At 41.5% G+C, this 17,649-nt stretch overlaps 1 protein-coding gene across 1 annotated transcript in view; it reads right to left on the bottom strand.

Moving 5' to 3' along the window:
- The window catches only part of prickle1b (prickle homolog 1b), a 29,289-nt gene extending 16,535 nt beyond the window's left edge, over positions 1-12,754 (bottom strand). Inside the window, exon 1 of the mRNA XM_034862916.1 lies at positions 12,527-12,754. The gene's annotated coding sequence lies outside the window, so the exon portion shown is untranslated. The remainder of the gene's footprint in view (positions 1-12,526) is intronic.
- Positions 12,755-17,649: the final 4,895 nt, after the last annotated feature.

Genomic DNA, 17,649 nt, shown 5'->3' with positions numbered 1-17,649 from the left:
TTAAATATGACATTTTTAATGGAGAGTGCTCTGTGTTATTCATATTATATCTAAACTATATCTCTGGATTAGCAGCTTCATGTTCCACATGTAGCTATTTAAGACCGATAAGTCCATCCACAGCAATTCCAGAACAGGAAAACATACTGACGTAAACTAAAATTGAATTGGATTTCATAGAAGAACCTTTGGCTGATATACAGTATTAATTAAAAGGTCATTGTCGGCCACAGATATTGATCTATTCTAAGCCCAGTAAAGTCAGAAGTAATTTGGGCAGAAAGCTTTTGATCAATTCTCTCAAAGACCTTTTTTCCTTTGCAAAAGCTTTGGATTCAGACAAGATCTAGTGTCCTTTTCTATTCTTGAAATTCAAGACCAAGTCTAGACTACACATTCTTACACACATTGGCCTACCCAGCACGCTTACTCACTCAATCTGGCTGCACATTTCCTCTATCTATTGGAACAGAACTCAACTGGCAATGTGGCCTTTTCTTGACCTTTATTGTGTGAAGCAGACAGGCTCTTTTCTTTATTTTCATTTATAACAGTCATTCACACCTGGAAACTACTACCACTATTGTGTTTCATCCCCAGGAAGCAAGAAGATGTTAAACTGATCTTTTAGAATGCAAATATCAGGGGTGACATCCTTCTGTTCAACACAAACATCAACAAGGACAATGACATGTCACAACTTGTTGCAGGACAGTTGATCATAAATATAGAGACCAGTACTGATGTGCAAATAGCTCTCCTGTACAGCAATAAAAACCAACAGGCTTTGAAGGTCTTCTAAAATACTGTTAAATGTAAAAGTGTGGAGGTCATTGTGCAGATATAAACCCCTGCCTCACCACCTTGAAAAGTCTAAAGGCAACAATATTTATAGCTCTTAACGGCCAAACTCGAAGGCAGGGTGAAAAGTCTGCCATCATAGAGAAGGAAGACAGCCATTGGATTGTGCAAACTGGATACCAGTGCACACTGTTGTCTCTTCAAATACTCACTCATTGTGTTAGTTGCAAGAAAAATATTGAAAAAGTTCCTTATATAAGAGGTAATATTACTGAACCAAAACTGACAAGCCCAGACACACAAATCTCCATTGGAGCATTTCAAACTCTGAAAGTGAAACTTCTTTTCTGATGAAGATTTCTCTGTGACTGCATTCGATCCAAGTATATTTTACATTTGTAGTTGTCTGTATGGCCCTGTGTCACATGAACTAGTTTGCTATATCTACAGCAACAACCACAAGACTTATGTTTCTACAAGTAGCTTTACAAAACAAAGACACCTGTATCCTGAATGCACCCGTACCTGATTTGAATCAGCAATGTTCTACTAACAAAGGCCATAAGCACAACAGCTCACACACATATCAGCTTCACAAAAAAGACCGCCGATCCACGTCTCAATTCACATCCATTATGATGCCCCATTCAGCCCCATTCATGTCGACAGACGCCTCTCTGCAGCCTTTCACACCAGGAAATGGATCGTTAGCCTTTGCTAACAAGGCCCACCAGCTCAACTCGCTCCTGCATATCAGGTCTTTCGAAGTGCTGCTTAGTGGTCTTGCCAGTTTGGTGTTAATATTCCTTGACACTCTTGGGCAAGAGTGTGATTTAAGTTTCTAGTAACAAAACCCTCTGCTGAGATTTGTCAACCACTGCAGGGTGTTACCGGCACACCTCTGGGACAAGAGAAGCAGCTTTAAAAGTGCTGTAAAATGCAAGAAATTGTCAAGTAACTGTGATGGGAACTATAGGGAAAGGGTTTGGAAGCTTCAGGATTCCTCTTGTTCAAAACTCTACTTTACAAGTAAAATGCAGAGCAGGGAGTCCATTTTGATGATGTTGATTTATTTAGGTGCAGTGTTGGTTGTTGGGTCGTTCCACCACTTTGGCCCACACTAAAATATATCAACATATATTAGATGGATTGACATTCAAATTTGTACAGACATTTTTGATGCCCAGATGATAACTTTTAATGGTTTCGGTGATCCCTGACTCTTTCTCTATTGCCACCATAAGATGTTGTATCTCAACAACTATTGGATGTATTACCCCAAAATTTGGCACCGACATTCCGATCGCCGGTCAAAATTAAAATGTGTCTAATACTTGTGTCTAAACCAAATACCTGCAAAACTAATGACATTCCCATGGGCATCAGCTGGACTTTGTGCTTCGTCCTAATGAGCAAATGTTAGCATAGTAAAGCACTATACTATAGTGGTGAACATGCTAAACATCAGCACGTTAACATTGTGAGCATGTTAGCATGCTGATGTTAACATTACAACCTCACAGAGCCGCTAGCATGCCTGTAGTCTTGTTTTACGTCTTTCTTTATTAAGACATGAGGGATGGAGTAAGGCAGAGAGGTTAAACATTCCTGTCAATTTGATGAATTTTAACCAAAACACCTCTCTGCTCTGCTTAACGTGACGGGATTTAGCTGTAGATCCTAACATACTAAACACATTTTCAGCTTCTCTCTTCAACTTACCCTTAGTTTACATGTCAACTCCTTGACTAGACAGGAGACATTTGCCCATGGATGAGTGTTTGTGATATCTCACAATATCCCTACAGCTATCTGCTTTGGGGCTGAAAACTCGTGCTAACTTTAGTCACCAGCATGCATTCAACAGAGGCTATTAAATCTATTCATTCTCTTCCAAAATAATAAGTATCGCATTTTGCAAAAAACGGTTGCCAAATGAAAATAATCGCTGCTTCAATACAGCTACTGTTCTGTCTTGAATGTTTCTCTCAATCTTTATTGTGCTTTTGGTTCTGCCTATATCCCTGCATATGTAGCCAATTATTCTGACGATCAAGTGGATTTTCTGTAAATCCCTTCACTACTCACAGGCTGATTAGAGTATGTTTAGGAATTATGTTATTTCAGGGCTAAATAGGGTTGTCAAAAACAGTACAGAGGCCTCTCCCATTTATGTCTATAGGTAAGTTATTCATTATTGTTATTATTAGTTGGCAGGGTCTACCTCACTTAAACAGCGTAAAACAAGTCATTACCTGAAGCTGACTGAATTTAAGTCCTAGATGGTCCCTGTAGGCTAAGAAATGTCTCCTCCTGGGTTATATCCAGTATCCACTTTGGAAAAACAACTGATGATAATAGATGGTAAAACATATTTCTCTGTATTTCAAAAACATGTAAACAAAGCTCTCAAAATACCAGGTCATGTTTTTCAAAGATTTGAACTCATTGTCGGTTGCTCTCAAGAATGAATGGATTTAAAATAGGCAGCTACATTAAACAGATTCACTTCCAACAGTCACATTGTGAGAATCCTTTATAATACAATGAATTTGCACTAAATAAGAGCGAACTTTCACACACTCTTACCACTTCAGTGAGGAAATGGAATATAAGCGCGAAACACTATCACAAAACTGTAATACCTATTAGGGAAACAATAGGAACCTGCTGTCGTTACAGTAGTGTGTGTGTGTGTGTGTGTGTGTGTGTGTGTGTGTGTGTGTGTGTGTGTGTGTGTGTGTGCGTGTGTGTGACTTGTCATGTCATGTCATGTCTTGTGCCTCCCATCCAACACTAATTTGATATTGTTAAGTGATGAATTCTGTCTTTAAACAAAAGCCAGAGGTCACTGTAACTACCACTGTGAAAGGAGGGTGTGTGTGTTAGAAGCATCTTAATTAAATCCCAGGCTGCTGCGATCACATTGCCTCGCATACAAAATACACAAAAGCAAGAACAGGCAGATATTTATACCTGGAACAGTGGTGAGCTATAGCCTGGTGATAGAAATGAAAAATGTCAAGAACCAGACTGTCTTGTTCTTGTTGACAGAAAACATGTCTGTATAACTGCAGCTTTGCTTCACTTGAAAAGTAAGGAAAGCACAGGGTTTGTGATTGGAACACTGATGTAAGGCCCACAAACTGTAGCATTGAAATATTCCAGCTGTTCTATAAAGAAACACTCCCAAACTGTTATTACACCACAGATGTAAGGCAGACAGACTACAATCAAAGATAAGAAGCCAATTCATCTTGTTTTTGTTAACAGAAAAAAAGTGACACACTCTAGCTGCACTTACCAGAAATAAACTTTTAACTGACCTCAAAGAGACTTTGATTGAACTGAGAATGATGCAGCACTGTTGTTGTCATTACGTGCAGTCTCTCTATCAGGTCCATCTAGATACCCATCTAACTGATTTATAGTGTGTCACACTTCAGCCAAAAGAAACAGGGCTTATAATGAGCTGTGCCACTCAAACTAGATGGAAGCATTGCTTGTGAAAAACAAATCCATAAAAAAAGAAGAGAGAAAAGCTAATGTAAAAACAGCTACATCTGATGACATATCATGCAAGACAAGCAGCAGCCTTGCATCACATTTAGTATGGGAAAGCTGTGTGTGTGTGTGTGTGTGTGTGTGTTTGTGTGTATGTGTGTGTGTGTGTGTGTGTGTGTTGTGTGTGAATGCAAATCCCACATGAATTTAGCATAAGAGATAGATGTAGGCCAGGGATTGGGGTTGTGTACACAGAGGCTTAATGACAGGACCCTGAAGGGACGGCACATCAGTCAAGCGGAACAGACAAAGACACACACACACACACACACAATATCCTCACTTTCCCATAATTTAGCATCGGAAGCACAACAAGAGATGGGAACGGCGGGTTTGACCAAGTTTGCAGCCCCAGGCACTTTGTCACACTGTGTCTGCAGTTTGGCCCACATGGACTGGCATAGTTCTCAAGGCAGCATAGTGTCGGAGAAGGGTGTGTGTGTGTGTGTGTGAAACCATATAGCCTCTAGTTCCAATAGCGGATTCCCAAGGCACTTTTGTTTAGCTTTATTTGGGTTACTGAGCCAGCGAAAAGGAGAGATAACAAAACAGCTGAGTGACACCAGCTTAGCTCAGCACGGTAACATTTTGGTGGTGGGTTTGGATGCCAAGAGGTTGACAGATATCGAGGCTATGTGTTATATGAAGGTCACTTTGAGCTCTGTGCTTAAATAAACTCAGTAACACACTGGCTGTTTTGCGGAGTGTTTGCCCCCACCCATCTTGGGGACTGTGGTTGAATTTGGCCAGGCAGCCGCTGTTGGCATTCCACACTGAGCCTCAAGTAGCGGGCCTGAGGTTCATGGGTAAACAGACAAACCGTTTGGTGGGCTCGCTGTGTCATTTTGGAACCTGTCTTACCCTCTAGCTGTCTCTCTCTCCTCCAACCTCCCCCCTTCTCTTTCCTCTCAGCCAGCCATATCCTCAGTTGGCCTCTCTGTTAATTCAGACCTACCTGACAGTTCTGACAAAAACCTTCTGGGTTTACTATCTTTCCTGCTCAGCGACAGGCTCAGCTCTCTAAACACACACTGAAGACTAATCTGCAACATATGGACCGGGGAGGAAGTAGTATAAAAGGATATACAACATATTTGTACCCCTCTAAACCAAACGATAGGGTTTCAGCAGAGTTCCAAGCAAAGCCGGAGGAGGGCTGTAATGATGTGCACAGCGGCAGCTCCCAGGGGCTTAACTGGACATATTACTTGGAGATATAAGCTGTCCATCCACAACCAGATGTCGGAAAGGCCCTGAGGGGCATTCTTGAGAGCTTTCTCTGAACGGAACCTGTTCACACACTCAGCCACACACACTAACAGATATTTTTAAATAATTCATTAAATAAAAATGTATGGAAATAAGCAAATGAGCTCAGATACATAAATGTGCACATGTTGGATTTCAGGGGTGGCTGGTTAGAGATAATGAACGCATTAGCACCCACTTTACTGTCTGGTGTTTTAGGTCATTAGTGTAAACACAAAAGACATTTATGTATTACCTCATTAATGCAAGTGGCAATTTGAGCACTCTTTCTCAGGAAGAAAAGGAAGGGATGGATCTTACAGCACTGAAACCCAGACTGTCAAATCACTGTTTGTATTGGTTTAGCAACGAACATTTGGAAAGCCCCGAGCTTTCATCAGCTAACCACTACGGGTAAATATCTGTTACATTCCCCCTCTCTTGGAGATGAAATTGTCCTCGCTGAAGGGTACACTTCTGTTTGATTACTTGCCACAGAGCACAAAGGCAGTCTGGGGCCAGTTATTGGGAGGAGAGGTTATATAAGAAGACAGGGTACCTCTTATAAGGAATTGCAGGCTTTCCTTTGAGGCTTATGTACCATCTAAAATGTCGGGCATGGTTTGTTGATACACAAATTTAATTTGAAACCTGAAGTAACGGATTTTTTGGACACCCGGGGGCAAGGGAAAGAAGCTGTAATCACAAATCTGATGTATTATTACCTCTTATGTTAGGGATAGATAAATATGATGAACATGTCAGCATGCAGTTGCCTATTTGACACATGATACAGAGCCACATTAGCATTCATTTGTATCTTTTGGCCATCTGTTCAATAGTCACTCTGCTTTTAGCTCTGTTTTTGGTCTTCACCGTCTCCTGATGAATATATTTAGCTCGTTAGCTGCCAAATGCTCTACTATGATCTTCAGCTAGTTTGGTGCTTAGAGTGAGTTTTCAAAGCTTTGTTTTTTTCAAAACAGCTGCCTGCTGACTATGAGAGGTGTCAGAGTGAACCAAAATAGTAAAGTTGCAAGCCAGAAAATCAAAACCAAGAGCTCAAAGACGTCAAAATGCTGCGTAGAGTTGAGTAACTAGAGTCGTTACCTTTACTGGTTTGTCACCAAGATTGACTCCTTTTAAATAACACATTGTAATTTCATCAATTTCTATTTAAAATAATATTATCAAAAGCAGTTGTTATGACCATTTTGTACTGAAAGCAAGACTCAAGCAAAAGCACAGTGTGCAGCTTTTGACGAATTTGAATCCTGTAATTTCCTCCACCCTCACTTGCACAGTAGTTACCCCAAACAGGCCATTTCCTGACTCTGAGTGGCATCAGATTGGATGGAGCCTTTTCCCCTTTGGGTGAATTAAAAGGCTGGTATTCCTTTGGGATGGTGTGAGGCAAGATGAAGATAAAGTGATAGATAGGGCATGTCCCTACAGACTTCTACAGAGACAGACGACCACCCAACAGCCGAATGTTAGCAAAACGTGCATGTCTTCCTGAAATTGTATAACTTACATTTGTCATACATTTTCTCTACCTCATCTGCTTGTGTTTATTAAAGCAGACTGACGATAATTAGTCCCTGGAAAAAACATGAGTTATACTCTTGATAACATCTTGTGCCATCTGAAGCTTCATGCATATTGGAAGATTGGTGGTAAGAGGAAGAAAAGTGTCCCTTATTAGACCTAAGTCGAGACATTCACCTCAAGAACACACTGTCCAGTACATGGGGGAAGGATGGAGCCAAGTCATGTTTTTCTGATTCACCCAGAATTTAATCCCAGAATCAGGAATAAAAGGTTTTTCTGTTGGTCCCATATTTGTGAACAATTATGAATATGTCGTTTTTGAGCTGGTTCTGTCCTTTGAGTAGCCTACAGCTATTTATAGCCAATAACACCTCAAAAATAGCTTTCTGTATCTGTTATACATAATTTACATTTATTTTAATGCCAAAAAGAGTAAGTATGTCACTTACATTTTAAGACAATTTCAAAACATGTTCTTGGCATAAGGCAAACAGTTAAACTGTATTGATGTAACACAACCATGTTTTGATCATACTTACTCAGCTCACAGCATCACTGTTACCTGAAAACCATTAATCTCCAAAATGTCAGCTTTTCACTAACAACAGCGGGGTTGTCTTTGGTCTTGTGGTGATACATTTTTAACATTTTCAGATGGATTTAGAATGGATGGCCCTTCATCTGATCTGAAAAGATGAAACCACCAAACATCAAACTGTGAAACACGATCTCCAAAATAGGAATCAGGAGGTTTTCACATCACAACAGCAATAATGTGAGTGATGTAGCACCACACAAAACAGAGTGTGTTATGGAGACCTTTTATGTTTTCTACCAATCAAAAACAAAACTGGAAGCTATCATTTGTGTTCTGCCTCAGGGTGGTCATTTGACGAGGAATAATTACGTGGTTGTTGCGCAGCAATCTCGTCTTCCTATACAAGACCTTGCTTCTATCTATACTGTTTTCCTTTTACTCAAGCTTTAAAGCCTTTTAATTATTATCATCTAATAATCATCACCTTTAATGTCTCCATAACCACTGTGACTGGCGACTGGTAGTGTCTGGGCAGGTGTGTGTGTGTGTGTGCGTGCGTGCGTGTTTGTGTGTGTGTGAGTGGCTTTAATCATCATCAAATAGAGCTGTGTGTATGGGTAATTAAGGTGGTGCCAAATCGACTCTCACTCACAGGCACGAGTCAGGACAACACTTTAGTGTTGCATTGCTTAGCAAGTGCTGCGGGCAACTCTATTTCAGCTCCGCTGCAAGTTTTAACACAGTGCAACTCCCTCTCAGAGTCCATTACTCAGTGTCTGATATTCTTCTCAGCCCTGGATTACTTTTCCTCGCCACAAGCTGACCATAATACCAGGCTTGCGGAGCCAATGTGGCCTGAAGGGTTTGGTCTGTAACCACTAGATGAGCACAAGGATCACGATTAGTGCTCGTATATCAAGGACAGCCATCCAAGCCCCCACATACACATTTACACACCGCACCCTTCACCTCCATCAACAAAGCCATGATTTATAGCTACTCAAGCCCAATATACATACACAATATTAGCTTCTCTTTTACCATTTAGAGAACAAGATTTACTTAACATGAACAACACACAAACATGAAAAACTTAACAGAAACTGAACCTGAACAGACATTTACATTATATGTGAAAAGACATATTGGGCTGCAACTAATTTATTTGCATTTGCCACTGATCTCTTGATTAATCGTTTAGTCTATAAATTGTGAATAAATGTTGTGACCAGGGATTGTTTGGCAGTTTTGCTTGGCCAAGGTTTTTCCCAGCACTATTTGTATGCAATTTCCCACTGCACCAGTGATAATGCTGCTGATAACTGGTATAACTGGGTTGGTTCCCATGCAACACTCAGAATATCACTTTAAGACTTGTTTAATCTCTGTCTTCCAAGAAATGTCTGTATTTCATTGTACACTGTTTCTCCTGTTCATTGATTGGTCCTTCAGTGTTTGGCACGTCACACACAGGACTACAGGGGATGGTTGCTTGGCAAGCGTGCATGTGTGAGTGTGCGTAAGTGTGTGTGTGTATTTGTGTGTGTGTATATGAGAGAGAGAGAGAGTGTTTTCTGAGGTTTGAAACGATTTACCCAACCCCACACGTGATTAATTCCAGTATGACAGCACAATCTTGCCTGTGTGTACGTATGTTGGTCTGAGGTATTAGGCTGACAGAGGTGCACAGACAGAACAGTGTTGACTTATTAATAGATGAAGGTCTTTTTTATGGATACACACACACACACACACACACACACACAAACAGACAGTCACACACACACATGACATTCATGTTTTTATTGATGCATGCCCCCCCTGAACCAGAGTCAGCTAGCAGCTAGTCTCCACAGTGCAAAGTGTTGTGGAGTAAGGTCTGGCTACATCACATATACATTCTGGAATAGCTGGGAAAAAACACTCTGGCTTGCATTTCTTTAAGCCAATCACAATTGTCTTAGACAACCACTAAGTTCCGGATGCAGCAACTGTGTCTTTGCTAAATGGTCTAGGGAAGGAACTTGCTTTGGTAGAACATTGCAATGGTGACAATTCTCTTCAGCTTCAAACTAAAACAAAAAGGTGAATTTTGAGCTCTTCAAACAGCTGTACTTTACTTTGCTGCTGTGATCAGATGAGGTGGTTCAGCACAGGAGCCAATGGCTCTAAAACCAGAACACCCTTGGTTGTGGAGCAAAAAGGTTTTCCAGGAGAGTGTCCAACAATATCAAAACAATCTCCAGGCTGGATTTCCTCTCTGGCACTCAAACCCCACTGGAGAATGAGAATCTGGGTTGCATATGAGAAAATGAAGAACTGTGTTGGATGAACACTCTAATCGAGAGACATTGCTCTGAAAACGAGTTTGTCAATTTAGAAATTTGTCCATAAACAAGAAGTCAGCAGGAGCTTCAAAAAAGCAATGCAGCATAAAGGTCAAGGATGCATTCATGATCCATCCACTGCCAACGCTAGGCTCATAATTGTATGATGGTAAATGTCCAGGCTGTCTTTCATTGAAATCTCAAAGGTCTTCGTCCTTAAGAACTGCTTCACATCCTCCCCTCTGAATCACATCCTTCTCAGCCAGAGCTCCTTGCTCTGACATGTTTAAACAAAATCAACCTTTTCACTCCGGCTCTAATTGGTTTGTAGCAAAAATCCTCTACCAAACTTCCCCATGAAGGAGAAAAACGCCTCTACTTCAGTTGACTTGTGGGAAGTAGTCTTATTAGTTTTTTGACCAGAGTTAGACAAGAAGATTGATTTATCACTCTCATGTATGTATAGTAAATATGAGGCTACAGCCAGCAGCTAGCTTAGCCTAGTTAGCTAACCTGGTTCTATCAAAAGCTAACTAAACCTGCCTACCAGCACCTCTTAATCTCACTTACTAACAAGTCATGTCTCGTTTGGCTCGTACAAAAACCAAAGTCAAAAAACAAGTATTTCTCGGCTGGCTAGTGACAAGATTCCAGACTTGTATTTAGATTAGATTTACTTAGTGAGCTTTCAAACCATTGAATAGATCCAGGCTAGCTGTTTACCCCATTCCAGTAGTCAAGCTAAGCTAACCGGCTGCTGGCTAGAGCTACACATTTAGTTCATAAACAGAAAAGCCGATAAATGTATTTCACAAAAAACGTTTCTTTAAACAAATTCTACTGCTGCATACAATTTACTGTGGATGGTACCATAATTAATTGAAATATTAAGAGACAAAAGACCTTGTTCAGGATTTATTAAAAGCCTAGAATCAATGCTATGTCCCATAGCAGGCAGTAGTCAAGCCATAGTGATCATCTCAGCTACTGCTTGACTTGACTCTTCCATGTGTTTCAAATGGCTGACCAATTAACAGCAGCTTAACTCCTGGGTCCAAACACCCATCTCTCTCTCTCTCTCTCTCTCTCTCTCTCTCTCTCTCTCTCTCTTGCACACACACACACACACACACACACACACACACACACACACACACACACACACACACAAGCAGGGACAAACTTGCAGACACACAGAAACACACACATGCATGTGTGCACACAAGCATTCAAAGTAATAGACGTGCGGATGCTGTGCACCCAGTACCACACACAGACAAGGACGCACACAGATACATACTCATTAACAAAGGCTTAGTATTGCAGAGTGTATACCCCCCGCAAAGTGTAGCATAGTCTGGATGACTGGCCTCCCACAGAGGGGGAATACACCTCAGTCACCTGATCCTCGGCTGCTCTCTCATCTTGGATCAGTGAACCACGCAGCAGCAGCTTGCCATTTAATTACAGCAACCAAGCCTGCATGGACACACAACAGGGCAGAGCACTGCAAGGGGCTACTTCCAAATATCCTATGTATAAAGATTTTAAATTTATTGAAACATGCTTTCTTCAAGTTTTAACACTCAGGAGAGCCAATGGCCTAGTGCTCTCACTGCAGCATCTTTACAGATCTCACCCACCACTAGGTGCCACCACTGGCTTCCAAACAAATCACACATCACTGAAAAGACATTCTTTCATAGGACTCATATTCAGTATTTGAACCTGTTTCATTATGCTCTTTAAATACACTTTTATGCAACTGAGACAAGCCAGTATCTCAGTGCAAGACTGAAGTCACATGGAGAGAATCAATTCCGTTGTACGCGTACCTAGATAGACTAAGGCTAACTCTCCAAATATGTTACACCTGTTAATAAATAGATTTAAGTCTAAAGTATGATTAGACATTTGAAAAAGCCTTCCTTGGTCAGTTGTTAGATTTGGCTAAAGTGGTGTTTGGCTTCCTTTTTTAATGTTTCTTTGTCAACACTGATGTGATTCTGAAGATTCTGAAGAGCTGCATGAAAAGGCTCGTGAAGACAGGGGAAAAAAGTAGATAGAGACCACCTGAGTGACAAGCAACAGCTGAGTCCACACATCTGGAAACCAAAATGCAATCCTCCATTTAGTGCGTCTTTACGCACACACACTTTCCAAGGTAAAATGCCCCCAGACTCAGGAACAGTTTCACTTTTCTCTCACTTCTCTCCTCCTTCAGGAGAAATGTGCTACAGAGCCTCAACTAACACTTTTTAATTCTCGCTTTGGTGCATCTGACCACGAAGTAATGGAGGGACAAATCATTTCCATCCCATAAATGTTGTTGCTACATGAGGATTTCTAAGACTCTCTAGAGTTGACTTGCACATTTGTGTATGCTCACAAATAATTCTACACTCACACACACCTATGTGCACTTAAACAGAAAGATAGCAACTATTAGAAAATAATACCTTAAACTGAATAGTTTTTGCCATAACTTGACACTCACCTCAGAAACAACAACTTGGTCCGGGTCCGGGTTTGAATATTCCGTTTATCAGAATAGAATTACGACTGTGGAGGCATCCGGGCTGACTACAACCAACAAACACAACTCCTACCGTTTCGAGTCCTAAATCAGCTCAATGGATGTAGTCTTTCAGTGCATGATCATGGAAAGAGAGGGAGAGAGAAGACGCTCGGCGAGGGCAACGCGCTGCGCAGCTCTGGCACCAAGTTAAAAGCGTCGAGAAAATACATTAGCGGTGCTCTGCGCCTATTGGCTTAAACATGACCCCCCCCCCCCTCCCTTTCTCTTTCCCTTCTCAGCACACTCACGCCTTCCTCTCACACAGGCACACAGCATACTGTAAACATCCAAACCATGGCTTTATGGATTTGTTTTGGAAGCATATATCAAGACATTTTTGTTCAGAAAGACGAGGTTCTTATTTTAATATGTTAAAATACCATTAAACCATAATGACGTCAATGTAATCTCATTAGTTACTACCGTAGAGACATATGTAAACAGCAGCAATTATATAATCTAATGTCCACTGGGTTCAGCTCCTCTTCATAAATTATACACAGTAATTTTACAAGGAATGCTTTATTGGATGGACTGAATCCAAAAGTCACAAGAACCGTAAACAAATTTGCAGATTTACTATTACATCATGAAATGCATGTACCACACAGTAGCCCCCTGAAACTCTAAACCAACATTTCACATGTCCCGTGTGGAGGTATTATGTACTGTACATGTGTTACACCAAGCCTTAGCCGATATGTGAAACCATGAAATACACAGTATTTGAATTATATAGAAGTGGCTCTATTATTTGAAGCCTGCTGCTTTCTTGGAAAGGGAGTGTCAGTCATTGTTGTCGGTGAGGATGCTTAACCCCTCATTGCTCCAGGGGTCAGTAGGCTATAGGATGTGGTTGCACTGGGCAGCTCTGGCGGGACTGTGTCGCTGTATGAGACAAAATAGTACATTAAAGCACAAAAGAAAATAGAATAGTTTCACAATAATGAAATTAAATTTAAAAAAAATGCATGGAGTCACTGTCACACTCCCTGAGGCCAGTTGAACTCAATTAGTAGAGCAAGACAACCCTGGAGTCACACTATACTAAAATATAATGATAACTTGTGGTAACATTATATGTTTTTGATCTACTAAAGTAACCATGGTCATGAGAGGAACCAATGAGAAAACACATGTCCTATTGTTAGGCTAGTTAAATTTAATGTAAAAAGTGACTCATGCCAACACAGAACAAACTAAACCTCACTCATTACACTACATAAGGTCATGGTTGTCAAAAAGGTAACTCGTTCGGACACAGACATGGAACAACATCAAGTAATAAAGAGTTTTAAAGGCAGCAGATCCTGATTTGTGGACTGTTGCGTTTGGATTGAATTTTCAGTGTCAGGCGTGGAGTCAGGGGAGTGAAGAGAGCTGTTTGAATGTCTGTGAGCCTGGCAGTGGGACACGCAGAGCAGGTCAAACAGTATGGCTTATTGTCCCTGCCAGCCAGTCAGTCAGCCCACACAGCGAGGGACCCACGGACGCCCTGCTGGCTGCTGCTCTGAAAGCATCTGACAGCTTGATTTACAACCAACATTTACATGTACCATTTTAGTCAATGAGCGTAGCAGCAGAATAAACTGCAATTCATAGATGGCCAATGTACTGAAAGCAAGCAGTGGTGTGGCTTACACTGGCATCAGATGTGAACAAACGTTTCATTGGTGCCTTGAAAAATGAGCAAAGAAGTAAACAAAATAAATCCATATATCCCTTTTAAACCGTTCTGTTATTGTCTATTTCACTGAGCTGCTACTCTCACCACTTATTTCACCTGTTGTGCATAGCAACACACACACACACACACACACACACACACACACACACACACACACACACACACACACACACACATGTAGCTGCAGAACTTATTAATAGTAAATCCGATCATCGTCTGTGTCCCGATTGCTCTCTTTCCACCTGTTCTCCTGGCCTTGACGCAGAATAGAGCCAGCCTCTGTGCTTCCCCTCGGCTCTTTGTGCTCGCACATAGACATCTGTAACATTAAGCCTATTTACAGCAGACATAGAGGAGAGGGAGAGGGGTATAAAAAGGTAAGCCTATAGGCCTACACATGCAGCCAGAGAGGAAGTGAGGATCAGTACAGCGTGGAGAGCACAAAAGGGGCCTCTGGGTCAGTAAATCCTGTCCCTGTCACCTTCTGGTGTGTGGAAACACAGCACGGTTGATGAATGTGTCAAAGGCAGGCACAGCACGTTGTACATCTTTGATCCTGTCTTTTATCTCTGTCCTTTCCCCCTTCTTCTTTATTCTTTATGGAACGCTGCTTTAAAAACCATCCAGATGGATTTGGGACTGCATGCTTTGTGACGGCAGCTTGGATGTCATGGGCAATGACTGGCAAACTGCTGCGTGAAGAGGCTATCTTCCTATCAGCAAATCTGGTAGTTGGAGACAGTAAACTGGGTATCTAATCTCTACTACACCAGGCTCATCTTTCATGCAGTGGCCTGATATTTGGCACATTTGTTGTAATGGGAAAATAAAGTTATGATTTTGCTTCTCAGCTTATGTTTGGTGATGAATTTAACAGTGGGTTTGTTAACTGGGTCCAGTGTATCCAAAGGCATTGAAAGGAAAACAAAAACATGTGGGATATGAGTGACTTGAAAGGTGATCAGAAACACTGGATACGCACACACACAGTTAGTTAACCTGACTGATGCATTTCTGTGACGGAAGAGATAACGATCAGCTGGGACAACTACAAATAGCCACAAACCAAAAGTTGTGAATCCAGAGAGGCTGTTAGTTAGGCACTAGAAGTTTTGGACAAAATTTGGTAAAACTACTAGCTGGCTAAAATAGTTAGGGATCAACAAGCAATGTGTACAAAAAAAAAACGTTTTTCCTTTTCTGGTCGCGACCCACCGGGCCCCTACTCTCTGTGACCTTGTATAACCCAGCTCCAAAACCTCCAACCCCCTTTGTGAGAAGGAGGTAAGTGGATCCAGATTAGGCCCTAAAGGAAAACTGTCAATCAATGTGTGGGAATCCGGGCTGCGTTTCGTAATGGTCCGGTCATCCCCAAAACATCATCTGGAGGAGATAGGGAACAGGAATGTCGTCTGAATCATCCACTGACTGACTCACTAAAAACAAACTCAGGACGAAGCTTCTTTCTCCTGCAGATAAAAGCAAAATAACGTTTTTTAGAATAAGTCTACAAACCTTTTTTTGCATTTCTATGACCAGAATGTTGGCTCGCTCATTCTCCTTCATCACATTAATCTACCTGTAATATGTTGTCTTTCTCTCGTGTCATTAGACTATCTGCCCGTGTCATCTCTGTCGTTGCCATGGGCTGAATGGGGGTGGGGGTGCATTGTTATCACTGAGCTGTCATCAAATGTGTCAGTTCCTTCAAGTCAGGGGGGTTTGGTTACACTTACTGGAAGCATTTACAGGATGCATGACCCTGTCATTCATTCATCAAATTATGTTGTATACATAGTCTCAAGACCTATCTCCACAACAATAGGCCAGAGCTGCATCATGGTCTGGCCACATCACCTATCTATTCTGGGACAGGGGGAAAACCGCTTTGGCTTGATTGTATTTCTTTAAACTAAGCACAACTGTGATGGGGCTAAGCCTTGATAGCGAGAATTAGCGAGAGGGCAGGAACATCTAGTGTCTCACACATTTTGTCCATCCGTTGAGCGTGACTACATATATACATGGGCTGTTTTTGTTGGGAACTTTTTTTTCTGAATTCATTTTTGTGAAATGGGCATTTAGTATTTCATCTTTATGCTAAGCTTATTGGCTGCTGGCAGTAGCTTCATACAGTATTTACTGTACAGTAGTATCAATCTCCTCATCTAACTCTTGGCTAATAAATAAATAAAGACTGTTAGCGTATTTCACAAAATGTCAATCTTTATATTAAACTAAGTTCACTAGTTTACCAAACAAAACATTCACAGCCCAGTGTCCTGTCCAAGTGTGAGTGAGCACTGCCGCTCACCCTTTACCTGCATGCTCAACATCACAATCATTTTAAAGAGGAATACACAACTCAGAATGACATGTGGACCTTCAAGGGTGAGATGTGGTAAGACACAAGAGAGGCTTAGCCAACTAATGCAACTAATTCAGATATTTTATGAGAAGAAAAACTCTGAGTGGAACACAATATTTCCTCATTTCTGGAATTCCTGCCACCTCTGAGTGGTAATTGTTGAATGAAGTAAATCAACAGTCCTTTCCCCCCTACAGGGACACTCTCACACACACACACACACACACACCCATACACCCATACAGGCACACACAGTTTCCTGACTCTGGTGTTTTTTCAGACAGGTGTGTGACAGCGAGTGAGTGCACTGGTTAAATGTTAATCCCATTAGGTGGATGTGCTGTTCATTGCTCAAGGCACATTTAGTTTCGCCACACATACACACACACACACGCAAAATAACTCCTATGGTGATACCTCTCAAACTGCCCTAATTAGGCTAAGCACATCATATCCGGAATGCTACCTCCAACCAACCAAGGACCTCCAGCAGTTAAGCCACCATGGCTAGCATACCTGAGCACTTTGTCAGGCACTAGAACTCCTGAGAGCCTGGCTGTTTAACTCTCGAGTCTTTGACCATATTAGGTTGGGTGGTCGTTAAGCTCAACTCAAGTTAATGGAAGCAGCCACATCACGGCCTGTGTGTTCCTGATGCATCCCCACTTCTAAACACAATTACTGGACATGCCAGTCTCTACTTGGCAAGAGACCCACACTTGACTTAACAAGGATGTAATGGCAGTCCTTTTAAGAAAAGTTGTAAATGTTGCATACGTGTCAAATAGAACCTTAACTCAAACAACTATGATATAATGAAAATAAGGTACACACTTAAACTAATGTTTGGCCTACAGAGCAACCTTGTCCACATCCCCTATGTAACACTGGATGGATGGTGTCCCTGAAGAGGAGTTTCGCTTGTCAGGGTTGTGCAGTGAAATCCCAAACTCTGCAGCGTTGGTCATCCTTTAACTCAAAATTTAG

This window comes from Etheostoma cragini, chromosome 23 (assembly GCF_013103735.1).
Source record: "Etheostoma cragini isolate CJK2018 chromosome 23, CSU_Ecrag_1.0, whole genome shotgun sequence".
NCBI classification, from domain to species: domain Eukaryota; kingdom Metazoa; phylum Chordata; class Actinopteri; order Perciformes; family Percidae; genus Etheostoma; species Etheostoma cragini.
The sequence above is the reverse complement of the archived record's forward strand: the minus strand, read 5'-3'. Positions and strand labels throughout refer to the sequence as shown.